Consider the following 20,954-nt stretch of genomic DNA (forward strand, 5'->3'; position numbering starts at 1 on the left):
TGGGGCCCTTATGCTTTTTGCTGATCACCGCGTTGTTTGACTACTAGCCCGCTGGCTTGTGGCCTTCTTAACGACGCCCGACGACATCACTGCTGCTGGTCTGGTTGCTCCAGACTGGCACTTGCTCCCTTTCAAAAGAGGAGCACCCCGGACCCTCCTGGCCCACTCCAGACGCCATTTTGAGTCCACCGCGTGGGCTTGAATTTGCCAAGACATGTTGCCCCAATCCTGGGTCCTGCGACGTCGACAGCTTCATCCATCATGGGACAGCTCGCACCTCCATCCTGGTCGCCGACAAACGCCTCCTGGTCCGTGAGATCTGCAGAGCACAGCGTCGCCCACTCACCTAGTCGAGGTGACTACCATCCGGTGCCCTCCTGGTGCCACCTGACTACTGGCTAGTAGTCACGAACTTGGTCCCCTCTGCTTTCAGGTGTCATCCATCTTCGATCCAGGCTTGGATCAACTCGAACTATCTTCACTGGTCGCCTGCCAGCAACTTCTTTCTTCAGGCTCCTGGTTCGTCTACGAGGATTCCCGACGTCTTTTGAGACATATGCAGCTGCAGCCCCTGGGCTAGGTAAACTCGGCATTTCGGTGCCCCAGCATAGCCTCACTATCCAAGGGTCAGGATCCACTGTCGTTTTCGATCTACCTAGTCGGGTTCGCCCGAGAACACTAACTTTGTGAAATCTAGCTACCATAGACTTTGTCCCGCATCCCGCGTGAGAGTGCACACTCTGCACCTGAGTCCCCTAGGCCTCCTACTAGTAATCTGAAGGTTCAGTAACGTAGTCCTAGCGATTCCAAAGCCTATTAGTACAGTACTTACCTGCTAGTAATTTTCGCATTCCACTTTCATAGTATATGGTTTTCCGTGCCCCTCGGGCATTTTTGTAAATTGTGCAATCTGAAGTATTTTTATAAGAGTTTTGTTGTGTGCTTAGTACCCTGTCCTTATAAAGAGAACAGGGCTGTTGTGATTCTAATAAATACACTGTTTATTTTCATAACACTTGTGTGGTGTCCTTTCACTTGGTGTTCAAGGGGTATATGTGATGGTATAACAGCTGGCTTAACACGCCCTCTAGAGTTTAGCCCGAAGACTGCTCGTATCCATGCTACTAGGATAGCTGGTCTATAAGGTTGACTTACAACCAATCACCATAAGGGTTGTTTGGACTGATACAAAGTGCTCACTAGAATAGTGAACATTATATATCAGGCCAACTTCTCACATTGGTGAGCAGCGGTTGGGATTTGAGCTTGCTGTTGTTTTACCACAAGTATCCTAAGAATATCTTGTGAAAGATCACATAAGTACTTCAGGTACATATAACTTAGCTTTGAATACTCTGAGTTCTACTGAACCAGCTGTTGTAGCTCCTCAAGGCTTAGCACACCTTGGCTACAACTCTTAGCAAGGCATCAGTAGGCAAACATATAGGGTAGGTAGGTGCATCACTTACACCACACTAGAAGCAGCATGTCAGACAAAGGAGGAAACTCTGAGTCTCCCCTTGTGTCAGTGGACCCTCCACAGGTCACTTCCAGATATGCTGCTCTTAGCTTCCAGGAGATGAGACAAGTGTGTACCTCCAGGAAGCTAAAACAGGGTGCAAACCCTACCATTCCTTTTCTGATTGGTCTCTTAGAGACTTATGATGCTAGGAGGGCTGCTAACACAGATCCTTCTCATCCAGAAGGGAATATGCCCACCTTAGAGGGTCCCTTTGATAACCATGACCATCCCCTCCAGGAGGCAGATGATGCTGAGGATTAGGATGAGGATGAGTTGTCAGGGGATGAGGCAGACAAGGGACAGGTAGAAGTCAGGAGACTCACCAGGTCCAACTTAAGCAGGCATGAGAATGGTACTAGGAGATCCCTGGGGCCCCTCTCAGGTCAGCTTAACATTGGGAATGGACGAGTTAGGTCTCTATCCAGAGGCTCTAACAGATCCATTCAAACCAATGGCTCTCAGTGCTCTTCTCAAAGAGGGATGACATCCCCTCAGAGGAGAGTGTATGAAGCTAAAGTGAGGGAAGTCAATCTGAGGATTGAAAGGGAAGAACTTGCCCTGGCCAAAGAGAGACTTGCCTTTGCTAGAGAGCAAGAATTGAGTGGGACAAACCCCACTGGTGGCAGCATTCCCCCAAGGGAAAACAGGTGTTTAGATACTAGGCACCAGAGTAAGATAGTGCCCCCCTTTAAGCAAGGGGATGACATCCACAAATGGATGACTGCTTTGGAGAGGGCTTGCACTGTACAGTGTGTCCCCCAGAGTCAGTGGGCAGCTATCTTGTGGCTCTCCTTTGAAGGCAAAGGTAGAGATAAGCTCCTCACTACTAGAGCTGAGGATTCTAACAATTACCAAGTCCTGAAGAATACACTGGTTGGTGGGTTTGGTTTAACCACTGAACAATACAGGATGATGTTCAGAGATACCCAGAAAACTCAGTCTCAGGATTGGACTGACTTTGTTGATTGTGCCACTAAGGCTTTTGAAGGCTGGCTACTGGGAAGTAAGGTTACTGATTTTAAAGGATTGTATAATCTAATTATGAGAGAGCAAATCTTAAGTAATTGTCAGAACCAGTTATTACACCAACACCTGGTAGACTCTGATCTGACCTCTCCACAAGAATTGGGTAAGAGGGCAGACAAATGGGTCAGAACCAGGGTCACGCCTAAGAGCCAGGGTGGTGACCAAAAGAAGGAATCAACCAAGCCTCAAGAGAAGGGTGGGAATAAATCTTCTGATCAAACCACAGGGCCCCAAAATTCCTCTGAAAAGGGTGGGTCCCAAATTTCTCCCAAAACCCAAAAGAAACCTTATTGTCATACCTGCAAACAGGTAGGCCATTACAAAACTGACAGCAGTTGTCCCAAGGCCAACAACAATAAGGAGAACCTACCCCCAAATAAAGCTTCCCAGCCTCCTGTTACTACTAGTAGTAATCCCCCAGGTGGTGGGAGTGCCCCCAAGAATCTGGGTGCATTTTCTTTGGGAGTGCCTGGGGACTCTGGCCTAACCAGGTCCCCTGACGTAGATACTCTTGTCTGTGAGACTGGCATGGGGTTTGCCAACTTCACAACCTGTCCCAACACTTTGGGCAGGTACAGACAGGAGCCCCTCATCAATGGTTCAAAAGTTGAGGCCTACAGAGTCACAGGGGCTAGCATCACCATGGTGGCTGAGAGCCTAGTCCCCTCAAGGCAACTTATGCCTGGTGCCACATACCAGGTAGTAAACATTGATGGAGTGCAGAGAGATCATCCCATAGCAGTGGCAAATCTCAGCTGGGGAGGTGTCACTGGTCACAAGAGAGTGGCAGTGTCACCAAACTTACCTGTAGATTGCCTACTGGGGAATGATTTAGAGACCTCAGCCTGGGCTGAGGTAGAGCAAGAAACCCATTTTAAAATGGTAAACCTCCATGGTAAGGTTAGTGGGGCAGTGCAGCTGCAGCCCCTGGGCTAGGTAAACTCGGCATTTCGGTGCCCCACCATAGCCTCACTATCCAAGGGTCAGGATCCACTGTCGTTTTCGATCTACCTAGTCGGGTTCGCCCGAGAACACTAACTTTGTGAAATCTAGCTACCATAGACTTTGTCCCGCATCCCGCGTGAGAGTGCACACTCTGCACCCGAGTCCCCTAGGCCTCCTACTAGTAATCTGAAGGTTCAGTAACGTAGTCCTAGCAATTCCAAAGCCTATTAGTCCAGTACTTACCTGCTAGTAATTTTGCATTCCACTTTCATAGTATATGGTTTTTCGTGGCCCTCGGGCATTTGTGTAAATTGTGCAACTTGAAGTATTTGTTGTGTGCTTAGTACCCTGTCCCTCTGTGTGTTTCATATCCTCTCATGGCACCACTGGGTCTCACATGCCATCTGCTGTCCCCCAGGGTCCCTCTGTGTGTTTCATATCCTCTCATTGCACCACTGGGTCTCACATGCCATCTGTTGGGCCCCAGGGTCCCTCTGTGTGTTTCCTATCCTCTCATTGCACCACTGGGTCTCACATGCCATCTGTTGGGCCCCAGGGTCCCTCTGTGTGTTTCATATCCTCTCATTGCACCACTGGGTCTCACATGCCATCTGTTGGGCCCCAGGGTCCCTCTGTGTGTTTCATATCCTCTCATTGCACCACTGGGTCTCACATGCCATCTGTTGGGCCCCAGGGTCCCTCTGTGTGTTTCCTATCCTCTCATTGCACCACTGGGTCTCACATGCCATCTGTTGGGCCCCAGGGTCCCTCTGTGTGTTTCATATCCTCTCATTGCACCACTGGGTCTCACATGCCATCTGTTGGGCCCCAGGGTCCCTCTGTGTGTTTCATATCCTCTCATTGCACCACTGGGTCTCACATGCCATCTGTTGGGCCCCAGGGTCCCTCTGTGTGTTTCATATCCTCTCGTGGCCCTGTGGTGCCATTTGTTGGTGTCTGGTTCCCTCTGTGTCCCCGGGTCCTATCCTTGTCCCTCAGGGTCTCCTAAGCCCCCTGTTGCCCCTCATTGTCCTCTCTGTCTCCTCTAGGGGCCCCTCAAAGCTCCTTTATTGGCTCTTGGTATTTCTCAGGCCCTCTTAGGGTATCTCAGGGGCCCTGATGCCTCTTGTGGTCATGTGTCTCTTTCACACCCTCTTTTGGCTCCTTGGGGCCACGTGTGTCTCTGGGGGTCCTCTCCTGGCTTCTCGGCACCCCCTGGGGTCCTCGTGTGGCCTCTCGGGGGTCCCTATGGATAAGCAATGCCGTGTGCTGTCCCCTTAGGGTCGATGTGTGGTCCCCCGGATCTCCCATGCCCTCTGGGGGCCCCTTGGGATAAGCAATGGCGGGTGCTGTCCCCTTAGTGTCCCCTGGATCTCCCACACCCTCTGTTGGCCCCCTGTGTGCCTCTCGTCTCCTGTATCGGCCCCTGGGGCCTCTGTGAACCCCTCGGCCCGTCTCGTGGCCCCTCGAGCCCCCGGGCTTCCCCGCCCCGCCCGCTCTGACGTCACGGACCGGAAGTTCGTCGATCCCAAGATGGCGGCGCCAACCAGGAAGTGAGAAGAAGGGAGAGGAGCGGCGACCCGGGGGCTCAGGTGAGGGGGGCCCGCCGAGGGACGGGGCGGGGGCCGCCGGGGGGAGAGGGGTGGGGGCTGGAGGAGGGGGGGCGCCTCCCTGAGCGACCGGGGAGGGGCGGCCAACCCCCCTCCACCCCCAGGGCTCGAACTACCTGAGAGCAGGGGACAATACAGAGGGGCACCGAGGGGGGGGGGGGGGGAAGCACTGAGGGGGGGGCACAAGACTGAGGGAGGAGGGGGCAGAGGAAGGGACACAAGACTGAGGGAGAGGAGGGGACAATACAGAGGGAGCACCCAACTCTGAGGGGGTGTGGAGGGGGCACAATACAGAGGGAGGGGGGCACAGTACTGCGAGGGGGGGGGCACAAGACTGAAGGACGAGGGGACAGTACAGAGGAGGAATACCGGAGGGGTGAGGAGGAGACTCAAGGCTGATCTATGGAAAGGATGGGACACACAATTGAAAGGTGGGTGAGAACGGGCACAACTGACAGGAGGAGAGGAGGGGACAGTACCAAGGAGACATGGGGCAACTGAGGGGGTGATGAGGGCACACAAGACTGATATAAGGAGAGGAGGGGACCATACAGAGGAGAGAGGAGGATAACTAAGGCCTGGTGAGGAGTGGACACAAGACTGATGGAGAAGAGGGGACGCTACAGAGGAGGCAGGAGGGATAATCTCGATTATTCACAGCCTGGTGGGCAGAACATCTGGATTTTATTAAAGACATAGAGGTTAAGAGGGATAACTGAGTGGTGGTGAGGATTGAACAAAAGACAATACAGAGCAAGGGCAGAACTCTGAGGGGGTGAGGAGGGGAAACAAGACTGAAGGATGAGTGAGGTGGAGCACAACTGAGAGAAGGACAGGAGGGGACAATACTGAGGAGAGAGGAAGAATAACTGAGAGGTGGTGAGGAGGGGACAAAAGACTGATATAAGGACAGTAGGGGACAACCGAGGGGAGAGTATAATACAGAGCTAAGATGGGCCAACTGAGGGGGGTGAGGAGGGGGACACAAGACTGAGAAGGAGCTGAAAGGAGAGGAAACAGCATGGAGAGGAGGTAACACAACATTGAGGGAAGTGGACACAATAGTTAAGGGATGGAGCATGGGACAATACTGAGGGTAGAAGAGGCGTGAAAGCACTAAGCGTCAGAAAGAGATGAGAGAACACTACTGAGAGGAGGACAAGCGACAATATTGACGGAGTAAACCACACTGGGGGAGAAGTGGGGTCAAAGCAGTGAGGAGGGAACATCATTGAGAAAAGGAGGAGCACAATGCTCAGGGAGTGGAAACAAAACACCGGGGAAAAGATGTGTCAGGATACTGAGAGGGAGTGACGAGGGAGCAGTAATAAGGGAGAAGAAACAACTAAATGGAGAGTAGGAACCAGGAGTGAGAGAAGAGGGTCCTATACTGAAGTAACAACACTAAAGGGGAAAAGGGGCACAGCGCTCTGGGTGGTGAGGAGGGGACATGGCTGAGAGTAGGGGATATGACTAAGAGAAAGGGGAACAATTCTGAGGGAGAGCAGAGAACACTTAGAAGAGATGAAGGGTTACAACACTAAATGGGGGAGATGCAGAGGAGAGGACTCGACAGAGAAGGGGGGATAGTACTGAGGGAAAAGAAACCATGCTGAGGGGAGAAGAGGGGGGTCAAAGCACTGAGGCGAGTGAGGAGGGGGCTCGACTGAGAAAGGAGGGGAGAGACAATATCGAGGGGGAGGAAACAACCGAGAAGGTGTCATAACACTGAGGGGAAGTGGGGAGGAGACAATACCGAGGGAGAGTAAACAACACTGAGGGGAGAAGAGTCACAACAGTCAGAGAAGAAGAAACAACATACTGAGTGGAGAAGAGAGGTTACAATACTTAGGGAAGGAGGAGGGGACATGACTGAGAAGAAGAGAGGGGGCAATAAATAATGAGGGATAATAAACATTGCTGAGGTGACACAATACTGAGGAGGAGAAATGAAACTGTTGTAGTAAGAGGAGACAACAATACTAAGGAAGGGGGAAAGAGTGGGCTCACCACTGACAGGACTGTATTGAGGGGGAAGAAACAATAATTGAGGACTGATTACAAGTTGCACCTACTATTCTGACACAATTCGAAAACTCCTGTATACACATGGATTGGAATTACGAGTTTAGTTTTATTGAGCTTATCCGATAATTATCGGATGTATTACATAACTCAACGTTCATTAGATTTTGGCATAGGGAAAACATATAGTATTTACAGTATCATGCAAATTTTGGGGCGTTAAACGCCAAAATCCACACATTATTCCCCATGAACTTGTAATAGGTGTTATTTATCGCACCCAATAAATAACTTGCCCCGTGGTATCGTTAAGTAATGAAGCTTATAAAGCACATCGTCACCTGTCAGTTTAATGGCACAGAGGAGGGAACAAAAGAGAATGCAGGTGGGTAGAGAATTAAGTTTGTAGGTTTGTCAGAGAATAAAGATATAGGTGAGTGAGGAATTTGTTGTAGACTTGTTCGAATACCCATGTTTTTAATGCTTTCCTGAATTCTAAATAACAAGGTGCTGATCTTATTTCGGTGGAGAAAGAATTGCATAGGTTGGGGGACCAAGACCTAAAATCTAGCGCTGCCCAACCTTCTCTTAAACTTGGGAATTGGCATTCAGTTCAAATGGGCAGAACATAATGAGTGCTTGTGAAGTCAAGAACTGATAAAAGAGGGGATTTTGTTATGGGGTGATTTGAAAATGATGGATTCGGCTTTAAAGACCGATCTTTGTTCTACTGGCAGCCAGTGGAGGTTTTTCATGAGAGGGGTGATGTGGCATCGCTTTGGTTGTTTATAGCTTGGACAGGCTGCTTGCTTCTGAGCGATTTGGAGCCTTTTGGTAAGGCATTTGGGAAGGCCAACATATAGAGAATTGTCATAGTCAATTCTTGAAATGACAAGGACGTGTACCTCTTCGATAAGGGCCTGAAAGTAAGGAATTTGTCAATTTTCCTAATTATACAGAGCATTAGGAAGGAGGAGGAAATTACTGAGGCAATTTCACGCTTCATAGAAATTTCAGGCTCAGTAGTCACTCCAAGACTTTTAACTGCTTTTTTTGGATTAGGATAGGTTTCCAACTCGGATGGTCAAAATGAGTCGTTCGAGTATTTTAGCTTGTTTTTGGTGATAATGAGCTGTGTTTTTTCCACATTTAATTTCAAGTGATTGCTGTTCATCCATTCATGGATATACAACATTGTAGATTGAAAGTGTACCTTGGATTTGGGAGTGTTATTGAGCCTGAAAAGTAGTTGCATATTGTCTCCATAGTGGTAGATGATACAGTTCAGTTTTTTGAGAGTGGGACAAAGGGGCAAATAGAAATGTTGAATAGATGAGTGGGAATTGGGATGATCCCAGGGGGACTCCACAATCTAAATGGACATTGAAAGAAGTAAACGGAGTTAAGCGGACGGACTTATCGCAGTCTTTCAAAAAGGAGGCAATCCAGAGAGCGTTGGGCCCCTCAGCCCAGCTGCCCGGTATGATCTACTAAGATGTTATGGCCCACTGTGTCGAAAGCTACTGATAAATAGAGGAGGACCAGTGCTGGGGTGCGACTGCTATTCGAGCGCGTTTCAACCATCACTGAGAGGGCGACTTCCTCTGTAGAATGAGCTGGACTAAACCCGGCCGGACATGGGTCTAAAAATACAGACTCTCCTATAAAGGTGATGTGGTTGCTTGCTACGTGCTCCTCACATTTTTTTGCTAGATATTGGGGTGATAAATAACACATTGGCTTGTACTCCGGCCCTGGGGGGCTGGGGGACAAAAGAGAGGGGGTGGGGTCAGGAGGGGTCCTGTCTGGAAGAGGAATGGATGTGATGGAAAGGAGAGGGCATGACTGAGAGAAGGAGGGGTACAATACTGGGGGAGAGAAAGCAACACTGGGAGGAAAGTGGAGGGACAATACAGAGACAGGAAACAACACTGAGGGGAGAAGAGGGTTAGCACTACTGAGAGGGAGCAAGGAGAGGATACGACTGGGAGAAGGAGAGGAGGGGACAATACTGAGGGGAGAAGAGGGGTCACACTACTGAGAGGGAGCGAGGAGAGGATACGACTGGGAGAACGAGAGGAGGGGACAATACTGAGGAGAGAGGAGGGGGTCACACTACTGAGAGGGAGCGAGGAGAGGATATGACTAAGAGAAGAGGAGGAGGAAACAATACCGAGGGGAAAAAAAACACTAAAGGGAGATGGGGTGGTGGAGGTATCCCAATACCGGGAGGAGAGGACGCAACACTGAGGAGCATGGAGGAGGAGAAATAAGACTGTTGGAGAAGACAACAATTTTCAGGAATCAGACACAACACTTGTGGTAGAGAGGATTAGAGGTGACGTTAAAACGCATGCCATTACACCACATGCCATTACATCGCATGCCATTTCAACGCAAACTTTTACTCCGACTTTCTGTCTGGGGCGCTGGAAGTTAGAATAGATTAATTTTTTATTCCAACTCCCTCTTCAGTAGGGAAGGTATTGGAGTTAAATCCAACACCTTCTACCCACTGCTGCACACCTTTTGCGTTGCAGCAACATGCGATGTAATGTCATGCGTTGTAATAGTTTCGTTGTAAAGGCTGTGTCCCGCTTGGGCTGAGTCAGGTACAGTCCAGTGAGGAGCACCCAATCCTAGGGCTAAGTACCTGAGGGAGGACGGCAGAGAGGCACAATGCAGAGCGACTGAGTGAAACACATTACATAACAGCAACAATACTCACAGGAGTGTTAACAAAACAGGGGAGCTTAGGGGGCACAATACTGAGAGGAGAGGGCACAGGGCTGAGAGAGTAAGAAGGGAACAAATACTGATGGCAAGAAACAGTATAGATGAGTGGACTTAAGATTGGATGGCCACCAGAGTAGGAAACAATTCTAACGAGGAATGGTAGGAGACCGTGATGAAGTGACAGGAAACAACACAGGGGAGCACAATACTGCGGGGAAGAGACTAGACAAACAGAAGAAGAGGGGACATAATGAGAGGGATATAGTACTGATGGGTGTTAGGATGGGAGATGGCTGTGGTAGAGAGAGGTGGGCACAATACAGGCTGATGAGGGGACATGATACTGAGGTGAAAGGAAACAAGACTGAAGGGAAATATGGAGACAGGCTGCTGAGAGGACACAATACTCAGGAGGGGTACAAGACTGGATGGGGAGCAGAGGGGGCTTGGGACGGAGGGGACAGTACAGAGGTGAGAAGAAACAGTAATTAGAAGAGAACATAATACAATTCTCAGACGGGGACTCTGAGTGGAAGGAACAATAATGAGTTGAGAGGAAACAAAACTGAGGAGAGGACTGAATGGGGATTGTAGGGACACAATACTGAGTTAAGAAGACAGAGGCTGAGAGACAATACTTAGGATGAGTGAAGGGGAGGAGGATGCTCCAGACAGGACGAGGCAGACTTAGGAACTATTGAGGTGAGAGGAAACAATACAGAGAGGTAACACAGTATTGAGGGAACGCAAGACCTGTGGGAGGGAGGAAACTACACAGAACGGAGAAGACCTGACATAGGGGTGTGGGAGGTTGCACTGTAATGCGGGACCGAGGAATGAGCAGAGGTGGAAAGACACAATACTCGGAGCACGGGTAAAAGACTGGAGATGTTTGAGACAGGGAGGAACTTAGTACTGAGGGGCAGAGGAGGCATCATACAATACTCAGAGGAGGGGTACAAGACTGGGAGGGGACACAATGCTGAGGGGCAGAGGAGGCGGGACACTATACAAAGAGGTTGAAACATAATAGTGGAAGGAACAACACAGGGGGACTGATGAGGTTACGCAACATTGAGTGAGAGGGCATTACACACTGGAAGGGGAAGGGTTGAATACTGAGGCTGAAGAAGGACCTGGAGGAGGGGTGACATGGATTGAGTGGACAATATTTGAGGGAGCACGGAGGGTGTCAAAATTCGGGGGCTGACAAAAGAAAGGATACAGTGGTTAAGCAGTCTTAGCCCTGGAGCTGGCATTGCTGCATTATGAGGATGAGGACCAGTATTGGAACAGGCGATGAGGGGATGCAGTTGTGTATGTATGGTTTGGTATTTCTAAAGCATGAACATAGCTGGCTAGTAATTTAGTGCTGTATGTGCGGCATGCCCGTGGGGTACATATGGTGGAGCAGACGGATGGAGGAGGGAAAGCTGGTGGAAGGGGTGAGCAGTCTATCTGAGGTACTGATCCTCGAAGAGGCGAGTTTCGTGAGTGGTAATGATGAGGGGACACAGCGAGGTGACTGTGAAGAGAGGACACAGATCTGAGGGGAGGGAAGGGCATTGTACTGGGATGAAGTAAGGAGGGGACTGTGAATGTGCAGAGAGGTGAGGTGAGTGAGCGGATGGCCACATTTGATAATGAAATATGCAGAGAGAAAAAACATCATTGTAAATATCTGCGAGGATCCAGCCATTACAGGCATATATTGGTCTTTTGCTTCTTGCCGTGTGCTCAGTAGGGAGCATGGACTAGGATGGTCTACTGTGTGGCGGTCCCCATGACTCTACAACTTTTTAACTGAACTCTTGAGCGCCATAAAACAAACTGTCCAAGACACAGGTCGACGTAGATATTCTTTATCCCGCCATTCACGTTCTAGCCATGTACTAACGAACTTGTGTTTCGTCTTTTACAGACTTCTTCAGGGCAAATAAAACTTGGCACGAATGCCAGTTGTCAATACAAACTTATATCCAACAAAATCGAAGTGCTCGATAATAGACATAAAAGACAACGAGCAGAGTTCTGTCTTCTCTTCCCCACTCCCAAGTTGTTGTGACCATGTCCCATATAGGCCTGGGTGGTGAACTTCGCTCCATTTGCGGAGTTTGCTGAGTTTTTTGCACTCCGCAGAGCTCACGGAGTGCAGAAAACTCCGCTTCGCGATGTGCAGCAGAGTTTTTTCCCTGCTTGCGATCACGAACGGTTAGTACGCGAGCTGCTGCTCGGATAGAATTTCTACCCAATGCGGGGGGAAGTGGGATTGTTGTAAGGTAATGCAAAGGGAATTGTCTTCGTTGTTGGGCACACAACTGAGTGGGAGGTGGGTGGGCTGGGGGGGGGGGGGCAAGCACGAAAATCACTGGGCCGCTATCGTGGTTACAGCATTACTGTTAATTGTTATATGAGTTCTGCAGTCATGCAGGGGCACAGTATTGAAACTCAGCTGTGTGAAAATTATGGCGAATGTACTGAGACAGGTTAGGACACTAACATTCCTAACGTGGAATGTGAGGGGACTCCAAGATCCAAGAAAAATCAGCAAAGTGATTGCATATCTGGACAGACACAAAGTGAATGTGGCATGTCTACAAGAAACTCATCTTACACCACAACGTGCGAGTAAGACTGACTACAGGTTCGCGTGGCCCGTCATATTCAAATTATGCAAGAGGGGTATTGATATTGATTAGACGTAATATACCCTTTACTCTTATAGATACGCTAGTTGATGATCAGTGACGGTATGCTATACTGCGTGGAAATTTTGGGGGCACAGATATTACCATAGTCTCCGTATATGGGCCAAACATTGATGATCCCCAATTTTATGAGAGTATAAGTGCCAAGTTGAGAGACGTACAACCGACTTCTGTCATATGAGGGGGAGATTTTAATACGTGCCTTGACCCCAGGTTAGACAGAGCGACTCGTACCGAAAGACACGGCAAAAAGGCGACCAGAGCTTTACTAGACGATATGGTAGATGTGTGGCGGCTGCGCCACCCAGGTCGTAGAGAAGGTACATGCACTTCATTGACACATAACACATGATCGAGACTAGATTGACTAGATTATTGGTTGACTACACAGGAGGTCAGCACTTGGGTGACTACGGTAGAGCATCTGCCCAAAACGCTCACTGACCATTCCCCAGTACGTATGGAATTGGCGATACCTACACACACCCTGAAGCAATTCACCTGGCAACTCCAGCAGTCGGCATTGAAAGACCAGATTTTCAACAGTGAATTACGCCAAGCTATTATAGACTTCTTCCAGATCAATGGGGGGGATCGGTGGATAGCGCTAGGACACTGTGGGAGGCATTCAAGGTCTGCTTTTTTGGAGGCCTAGTGTAAACTAGGTCTGAACCGGGAGCTCTCACTATTGTGTCCCTAGGGTTTCAGAGTGTGTTAATTCAGTTAATCAAGTTCAAATCAATAATAATTCAATAACTCATTCAACAAGTTTTTTCAAAGTTTAAAGGCTTATATAGTAAGCATTGTTTCAATACCTTGCTTCAGAAGTATTCACAAAAAATAACATAGGTTCAAATGTCAGTAAAGTAATCCAATTATTATCCACAAAAAATACAGTAAACAAAATTATACATTTCCCAATGCATTTCGGGTCTAACTCGACCCTTCTTCAGGGGAATTTCAATAAGTAGCAATAAGTTCTGTAAACAGTGTCAAGCACTTCAGTCCGATTTCAGGCACTGCAAAGTTAATAAGAAACAATTGTATTCCTTTTACAATGAGATTAATTTTGTACAAGATGAGAACAGAATTAACACTACATTCCGCTTTGTGTTGTGCCATCTAACATGCAAGTGATCAATTATGCTGGTTGTGTATAACGCAGTGAGCCAAAACAATAAAGGTGATCAATATAAACTGTGAGTGATACCCACTAAATTGCCCACTCAAGTCGTGTGAGTTTACACAGCACCCTCGTGACCCAAGGGAATGACTTTTACGATATAAACAAGGGGGGCTCTCTAAATCTGCTGTATATCAAAAGCTACCTGTTTGGTGTTCCAAATAGCCCTTAAATGAGGTTAAACCGATCCTGCAGAGTCCAGTTCAAGTTCTACAAATATAATATATCCATTATTTAGCGTGGATAACAGATTGTCTTTATGGTGGTAAATGCTAAGTAAAAGGTCGCTGCCTTACCCATGAATTCACTGCATTGTGTTGAAAATTAGACGCTGGGTGTCACGTGGTTATAATTACTCGGGCAGTGTCCCGTAATTGAATCGCTCTTGCATCCAAAGTCTGAGAAAAAGTAACGACGCCCGTTATTTTTACCCCATGTGAGCTAATCATGGCTGCAAAAGCCGTTAATGAACAGTGCTTACCGTTCCTTCGTTGTGTGAAGACGTATCTTCAAACTCCCTTCCTTCGTGAATGGAACCCTTTACCAATCTTCAACCTAACGTAAAGTGGGTAAAGGAAAAAATGATTCCTCCACTCGTTACTGTTTTTTAATTGCTCACTGAGTGCGCACCTAAACGGCGCGATGCACTCACCTTCTCTCTCGCGTACATTGACCTCTGACTCCTCTTCCACTTCCGGTATCAACATCCGGTTAAGTGATGCGTCTTTAAATGCCTGTGCCTCACGTTAAGGGAATGTCACTTTTTAAGTCACGCTTTGAAAATTCAAGGCAACTTTTAACCAACTTTCAGTACGAGGTGCTCACAACCTCCTTTGTTCACAAGATAGTTTTTAGATTAGGATACCTCAACCCATAGCTACGCGATCCCCAGTACGTGATTATTAAATCAGGGTTAGTTTCCATGACATTCCCTTAACGTGAGGCACAGGCATTTAAAGACGCATCACTTAACCGGATGTTGATACCGGAAGTGGAAGAGGAGTCAGAGGTCAATGTACGCGAGAGAGAAGGTGAGTGCATCGCGCCGTTTAGGTGCGCACTCAGTGAGCAATTAAAAAACAGTAACGAGTGGAGGAATCATTTTTTCCTTTACCCACTTTACGTTAGGTTGAAGATTGGTAAAGGGTTCCATTCACGAAGGAAGGGAGTTTAAAGATACGTCTTCACACAACGAAGGAACGGTAAGCACTGTTCATTAACGGCTTTTGCAGCCATGATTAGCTCACATTTTTTTTTATTTTTTTTTTAGGTTTTTATAGAGCGCGTAGTCACCCTCGAGTATCCCAGCGCTGAAACCTCGGACTCCTAAGGGGGGGGCACAGGGAAGCTTCGAGTAAATCAGGGAAAAAGGAGGGTTTTAAGGGACTTCCTAAATCGTAGGAGGTTTGGTTCAGCTCTGAGGTTCGAGGGGAGAGCGTTCCATTTTCTGGCCGTGTTTACCGAAAATCTGCGGCCGCCGATGCGGGTTTTCTTCACCCTAGGGACAACGATAAGGTTTCCCTGTTCAGACCGGAGCGCTCTCGGCGGTCTGTATGGAGTGATCCAAGTGCTCAGAATGGGGGGACCAGCGTCGTGCAGGACCTTGTGTGCCAGGCAGAGGGCCTTGAAGGCGACTCTTTCCCTCACGGGGAGCCAGTGAAGTTTTCTCAGGGCAGGTTTGGCCGATGTTCTTGCTGGGGTGTCTGTGAGCAGGCGGGCTGCGGCATTTTGGGTTTTTTGTAGTATTTGGAAGGTGGCTTCCGGCGCCCCGAGGTAGATAGCGTTGCTATAATCTAGCCTTGCTAGCACTAAGCCTTGAATTAGCAGGAGGCGGGACTGGAATGGTAGTTGGGGGAGCACCTTTCTGCATGATCTAAGTAGCCCATAGCAGATGCCGGCTGTTTTCCTAGCCTGTGTCCTAAAGGTGAGATCTGTCTCCAGCCACACTCCCAGACTCTTAACCTCTGTCTTAGGGGAGGGGGGGTCACCCATACAGGCGGGCCAGATGTTAGGGGGGAGACTCGAAGTTTTGTGACCGAGGAGAAGGATCTCTGTTTTTGACCCGTTAAGCTTTAGGTCAGAGTCGCCCATCCATTGATGGACGGTGGAGAGGCAGTCTCGCAGGTTGGAGGGCTTTAGCTTGGGGTGTGAGAGGGTCACCACCAGCTGAGTGTCGTCAGCGTAGCTGACGATCGTGACTCCGAATGGGGCGACCAGCTCCTCCAGTGGGGCCATATACACGTTGAAAAGCGTGGGGCTCAGTGAGGAGCCCTGAGGCACTCCACACCGGAGGGGGATTGAGGGGGAGCGGCTTTCTCCTTCCCAGACTTGGAAGGAGCGTCGGGAGAGAAAGGATGTGAGCCATCTCAGCGCACTGTCTTGTACGCCAGTATTCTCTAGGCGCTGGGCTAGGACCTGGTGGCTGACAGTGTCGAATGCCGCGCTAAGGTCCAGGAGGACCACTGCCACTGATCCTCCTGTGTCCAGGATTTCCCTCGCTTTTTCTACGGCTGCCAGGAGGGCGGTGTCTGTGCCCTGACCTGGTCTGAAGCCTGTTTGGGAGTTTTTTAGGAGATGGTTTGCCTCTAAGAAGTGGGACAGCTTTTTATTTGCAAGCTTCTCCGCGACCTTACCTATCCAAGGGAGGAGGGAGATGGGTCTATAGTTGGATAAGTCCGCGGGGTCTAGCGACGGCTTCTTCAGAAGACCTTTAACAACGGCCTCCTTCCAGCTTTGTGGGACTTCTCCTTGGGCAAACGAGGTGTTAATGAGGGCCGTGAGTCTAGCTGTAATGGTCCGAGCGATGTTTTTAGTGAACCGTACGGGAACTGAGTCGCTGGGGGCCCCACTTTTCGTGGCTGCTAGAGTAGTTGTCACTTCTTCTTCTGTGACTGGTCCGAATGAAGCTAAGCGAAGGGGTTCGGGTTTGTCCGTGGGGTTTCCTGGCGTGAGGGCACGATCCTTGGCTATTCCAGGGGTGGCCTGATTGGTGGCAGGTAGGGAGGAAAGGATTTTCTTAATTTTATTGTCGAAGAAGTTAGCCAGGTTGACGCATTTCTCCTCGGCTGCTTTGGGGTCCAAGGGTGTCTGCGGGGGGGCTGGAACATGGAGGAGCTCTTTAAGGATGGAAAAAGTCTCTTTGGCAGAGCACGAGGAATTCTTTATTCTTTCCTCAAAGAAGGAGCTTTTTGCGCTGTGGAGGGCTTGTTTGTAAGCCTTCATGGCTGTTTGATAAGCGTTTTTGTCCGTCGCCGATTTGTTTTTTCTCCATGTTCGCTCCGTCTTTTTGCACTCCTTCCTAAGAATGTTCAGGGGCGGAGTGTACCAAGGAGCATGGTTAATCCTTTTTACATGCTTAAGAGAGCATGTTAATGGGATGAGGCTGTCTAGGGGGTTGGTGAGCCAGCTGTTGAATTCTCTATCGGCGGTGTTAGGGTCAGTTGAGAGGGGGCCGTCGGATTCCCTAAGCTTCACTTCCCATTCTTCTGGACTTAACTTGTGCCAACGTCTGGTTAGTATCCTGGTTTTCTGTTTAGGGACCGAGGCGGGCTGATAGGACCAGTGCATAGGGACCAGAAAGTGGTCAGTCCATGGAAGGGGGGTAGGGTCTTGGGTTTGGAGATTCCTAATGTTGGTGAAAACTGGGTCTAGGAGATGTCCTTTCTCGTGAGTGAGTTTCGAGTTCAGGAGCAGGAGGTCAGCTGACATGAGGTCTGCTAGGAGATTAGCGGCAGTGTTGTCTGCCGGGTCTAGAAAGTGTAGGTTCAAGTCCCCTAGAAGAAGAAAGTTGGGCGTTGCTATTGTTTTTAAAAGGATGTGGTCCATCAGAGTGCTTGAGAAGTCACCTATCGAGCCTGGTGGTCGGTATACCAGAAGACCCGATAGTGAGGTGGTGGGGGAGATCGGGAGGGTGAAATTACAGTTTTCACAGTCCTTGACCGTACCGTCATTGATCCTGCAGCTGAGATAGTATTTATAGAGAATGGCGAGCCCGCCACCTCTTCCGACTGGTCTGTTAAGGCAGCAGATTTGGTAGCCGGGGGGGGTTGCATTGACCAAGTCTGAGCCGTTGCTGGGGGTCAGCCAAGTTTCGGTCAGAAATAGGGCGTCTAACAAGAGGGTTTGAGTGAGGAGGTTTATCTCGTGCGAGTGCTTTACTAGCGACCTGCAGTTCAGGAGGCCCAGTCGAAGCGTGTGGCTAAGTTCCGTGGCTTCGGGGGTGTCGCAGAGGGGACACCCTGTGAAAGGGGTGTCATCCTTGAGGATGAATTCACACTGAGGATTTTTCTTTGTGTTCCAGAGACGGAGGGTATCCGGGGGATAGGATAGGTGGGGCTGTGAATTGGGCATAGTGTCTGGTCCTAGGGCCGGCTGGGCCCGGACGGGCCCAGACGGGCTTGCCTTTGGCGCGCCTTCGGCGCGCTGACGGCGCGCCCGCTGCGCCCATCCGCTGCGCTTCCTAGCGAGACACATAATTTATGATTGTGGGAAAGGGCGTCACGGGGGCGTGGCCAGCAGAGGTGGGCGTGTCTAACGTCGCGCCTCGCCCTCGGTAATGGCGATGTGAAAGTATCAGACGTTGCAGCGCTAAATCCGCTGTTCGTGAGCAAGGAGGTGAGTGATTTAAAAATAAGCAGAGTATCACACAACAGGAATTTTAAAAATAACAGGCTCACTCCCGGCTTCCGCCTCAGGAGACTCGTGGTTCAAAGTGTCGCGCTTTCCAGCTGCGCGCACTCTTTATACTCGTATTAGGGGGCGTGGCCAGCTGAGGTGGGCGTGTCTGACGTCGCGCCTCGCCCTCGGTAATGGCGATGTGAAAGTATCAGACGTTGCAGCGCTAAATCCGCTGTTCGTGAGCAAGGAGGTGAGTGATTTAAAAATAAGCAGAGTATCACACAACAGGAATTTTAAAAATAACAGGCTCACTCCCGGCTTCCGCCTAAGGAGACTCGTGGTTCAAAGTGTCGCGCTTTCCAGCTGCGCGCACTCTTTATACTCGTATTAGGGGGCGTGGCCAGCTGAGGTGGGCGTGTCTGACGTCGCGCCTCGCCCTCGGTAATGGCGATGTGAAAGTATCAGACGTTGCAGCGCTAAATCCGCTGTTCGTGAGCAAGGAGGTGAGTGATTTAAAAATAAGCAGAGTATCACACAACAGGAATTTTAAAAATAACAGGCTCACTCCCGGCTTCCGCCTCAGGAGACTCGTGGTTCAAAGTGTCGCGCTTTCCAGCTGCGCGCACTCTTTATACTCGTATTAGGGGGCGTGGCCAGCTGAGGTGGGCGTGTCTGACGTCGCGCCTCGCCCTCGGTAATGGCGATGTGAAAGTATCAGACGTTGCAGCGCTAAATCCGCTGTTCGTGAGCAAGGAGGTGAGTGATTTAAAAATAAGCAGAGTATCCCACAACAGTAATTTTAAAAATAACAGGCTCACTCCCGGCTTCCGCCTCAGGAGACTCGTGGTTCAAAGTGTCGCGCTTTCCAGCTGCGCGCACTCTTTATACTCGTATTAGGGGGCGTGGCCAGCTGAGGTGGGCGTGTCTGACGTCGCGCCTCGCCCTCGGTAATGGCGATGTGAAAGTATCAGACGTTGCAGCGCTAAATCCGCTGTTCGTGAGCAAGGAGGTGAGTGATTTAAAAATAAGCAGAGTATCACACAACAGGAATTTTAAAAATAACAGGCTCACTCCCGGCTTCCGCCTCAGGAGACTCGTGGTTCAAAGTGTCGCGCTTTCCAGCTGCGCGCACTCTTTATACTCGTATTAGGGGGCGTGGCCAGCTGAGGTGGGCGTGTCTGACGTCGCGCCTCGCCCTCGGTAATGGCGATGTGAAAGTATCAGACGTTGCAGAGCTAAATCCGCTGTTCGTGAGCAAGGAGGTGAGTGATTTAAAAATAAGCAGAGTATCACACAACAGGAATTTTAAAAATAACAGGCTCACTCCCGGCTTCCGCCTCAGGAGACTCGTGGTTCAAAGTGTCGCGCTTTCCAGCTGCGCGCACTCTTTCTACTCGTATTAGGGGGCGTGGCCAGCTGAGGTGGGCGTGTCTGACGTCGCGCCTCGCCCTCGGTAATGGCGATGTGAAAGTATCAGACGTTGCAGCGCTAAATCCGCTGTTCGTGAGCAAGGAGGTGAGTGATTTAAAAATAAGCAGAGTATCACACAACAGGAATTTTAAAAATAACAGGCTCACTCCCGGCTTCCGCCTCAGGAGACTCGTGGTTCAAAGTGTCGCGCTTTCCAGCTGCACGCACTCTTTATACTCGTATTAGGGGGCGTGGCCAGCTGAGGTGGGCGTGTCTGACGTCGCGCCTCGCCCTCGGTAATGGCGATGTGAAAGTATCAGACGTTGCAGCGCTAAATCCGCTGTTCGTGAGCAAGGAGGTGAGTGATTTAAAAATAAGCAGAGTATCACACAACAGGAATTTTAAAAATAACAGGCTCACTCCCGGCTTCCGCCTCAGGAGACTCGTGGTTCAAAGTGTCGCGCTTTCCAGCTGCGCGCACTCTTTATACTCGTATTAGGGGGCGTGGCCAGCTGAGGTGGGCGTGTCTGACGTCGCGCCTCGCCCTCGGTAATGGCGATGTGAAAGTATCAGACGTTGCAGCGCTAAATCCGCTGTTCGTGAGCAAGGAGGTGAGTGATTTAAAAATAAGCAGAGTATCACACAACAGGAATTTTAAAAATAACAGGCTCACTCCCGGCTTCCGCCTCAGGAGACTCGTGGTTCAAAGTGTCGCGCTTTCCAGCTGCGCGCACTCTTTATACTCGTATTAGGGGGCGTGGCCAGCTGAGGTGGGCGTGTCTGACGTCGCGCCTCGCCCTCGGTAATGGCGATGTGAAAGTATCAGACGTTGCAGCGCTAAATCCGCTGTTCGTGAGCAAGGAGGTGAGTGATTTAAAAATAAGCAGAGTATCACACAACAGGAATTTTAAAAATAACAGGCTCACTCCCGGCTTCCGCCTCAGGAGACTCGTGGTTCAAAGTGTCGCGCTTTCCAGCTGCGCGCACTCTTTATACTCGTATTAGGGGGCGTGGCCAGCTGAGGTGGGCGTGTCTGACGTCGCGCCTCGCCCTCGGTAATGGCGATGTGAAAGTATCAGACGTTGCAGAGCTAAATCCGCTGTTCGTGAGCAAGGAGGTGAGTGATTTAAAAATAAGCAGAGTATCACACAACAGGAATTTTAAAAATAACA

The 20,954-nt window shown here is 49.7% G+C and overlaps 1 protein-coding gene across 3 annotated transcripts in view; it reads left to right on the forward strand.

Annotated features, from left to right (window-relative positions):
- The first annotated feature begins 5,004 nt into the window (after window positions 1-5,004).
- SBNO2 (strawberry notch homolog 2) overlaps window positions 5,005-20,954 on the forward strand; it is a 390,195-nt gene continuing 374,245 nt past the window's right edge. For all 3 annotated transcript variants that reach the window (XM_086946697.1, XM_086946699.1, XM_086946698.1), the window contains exon 1: window positions 5,005-5,085. The gene's annotated coding sequence lies outside the window, so the exon portion shown is untranslated. The remainder of the gene's footprint in view (window positions 5,086-20,954) is intronic.

The sequence above is a fragment of the Lissotriton vulgaris genome, chromosome 12 (assembly GCF_964263255.1).
Source record: "Lissotriton vulgaris chromosome 12, aLisVul1.2, whole genome shotgun sequence".
Classification (NCBI taxonomy): domain Eukaryota; kingdom Metazoa; phylum Chordata; class Amphibia; order Caudata; family Salamandridae; genus Lissotriton; species Lissotriton vulgaris.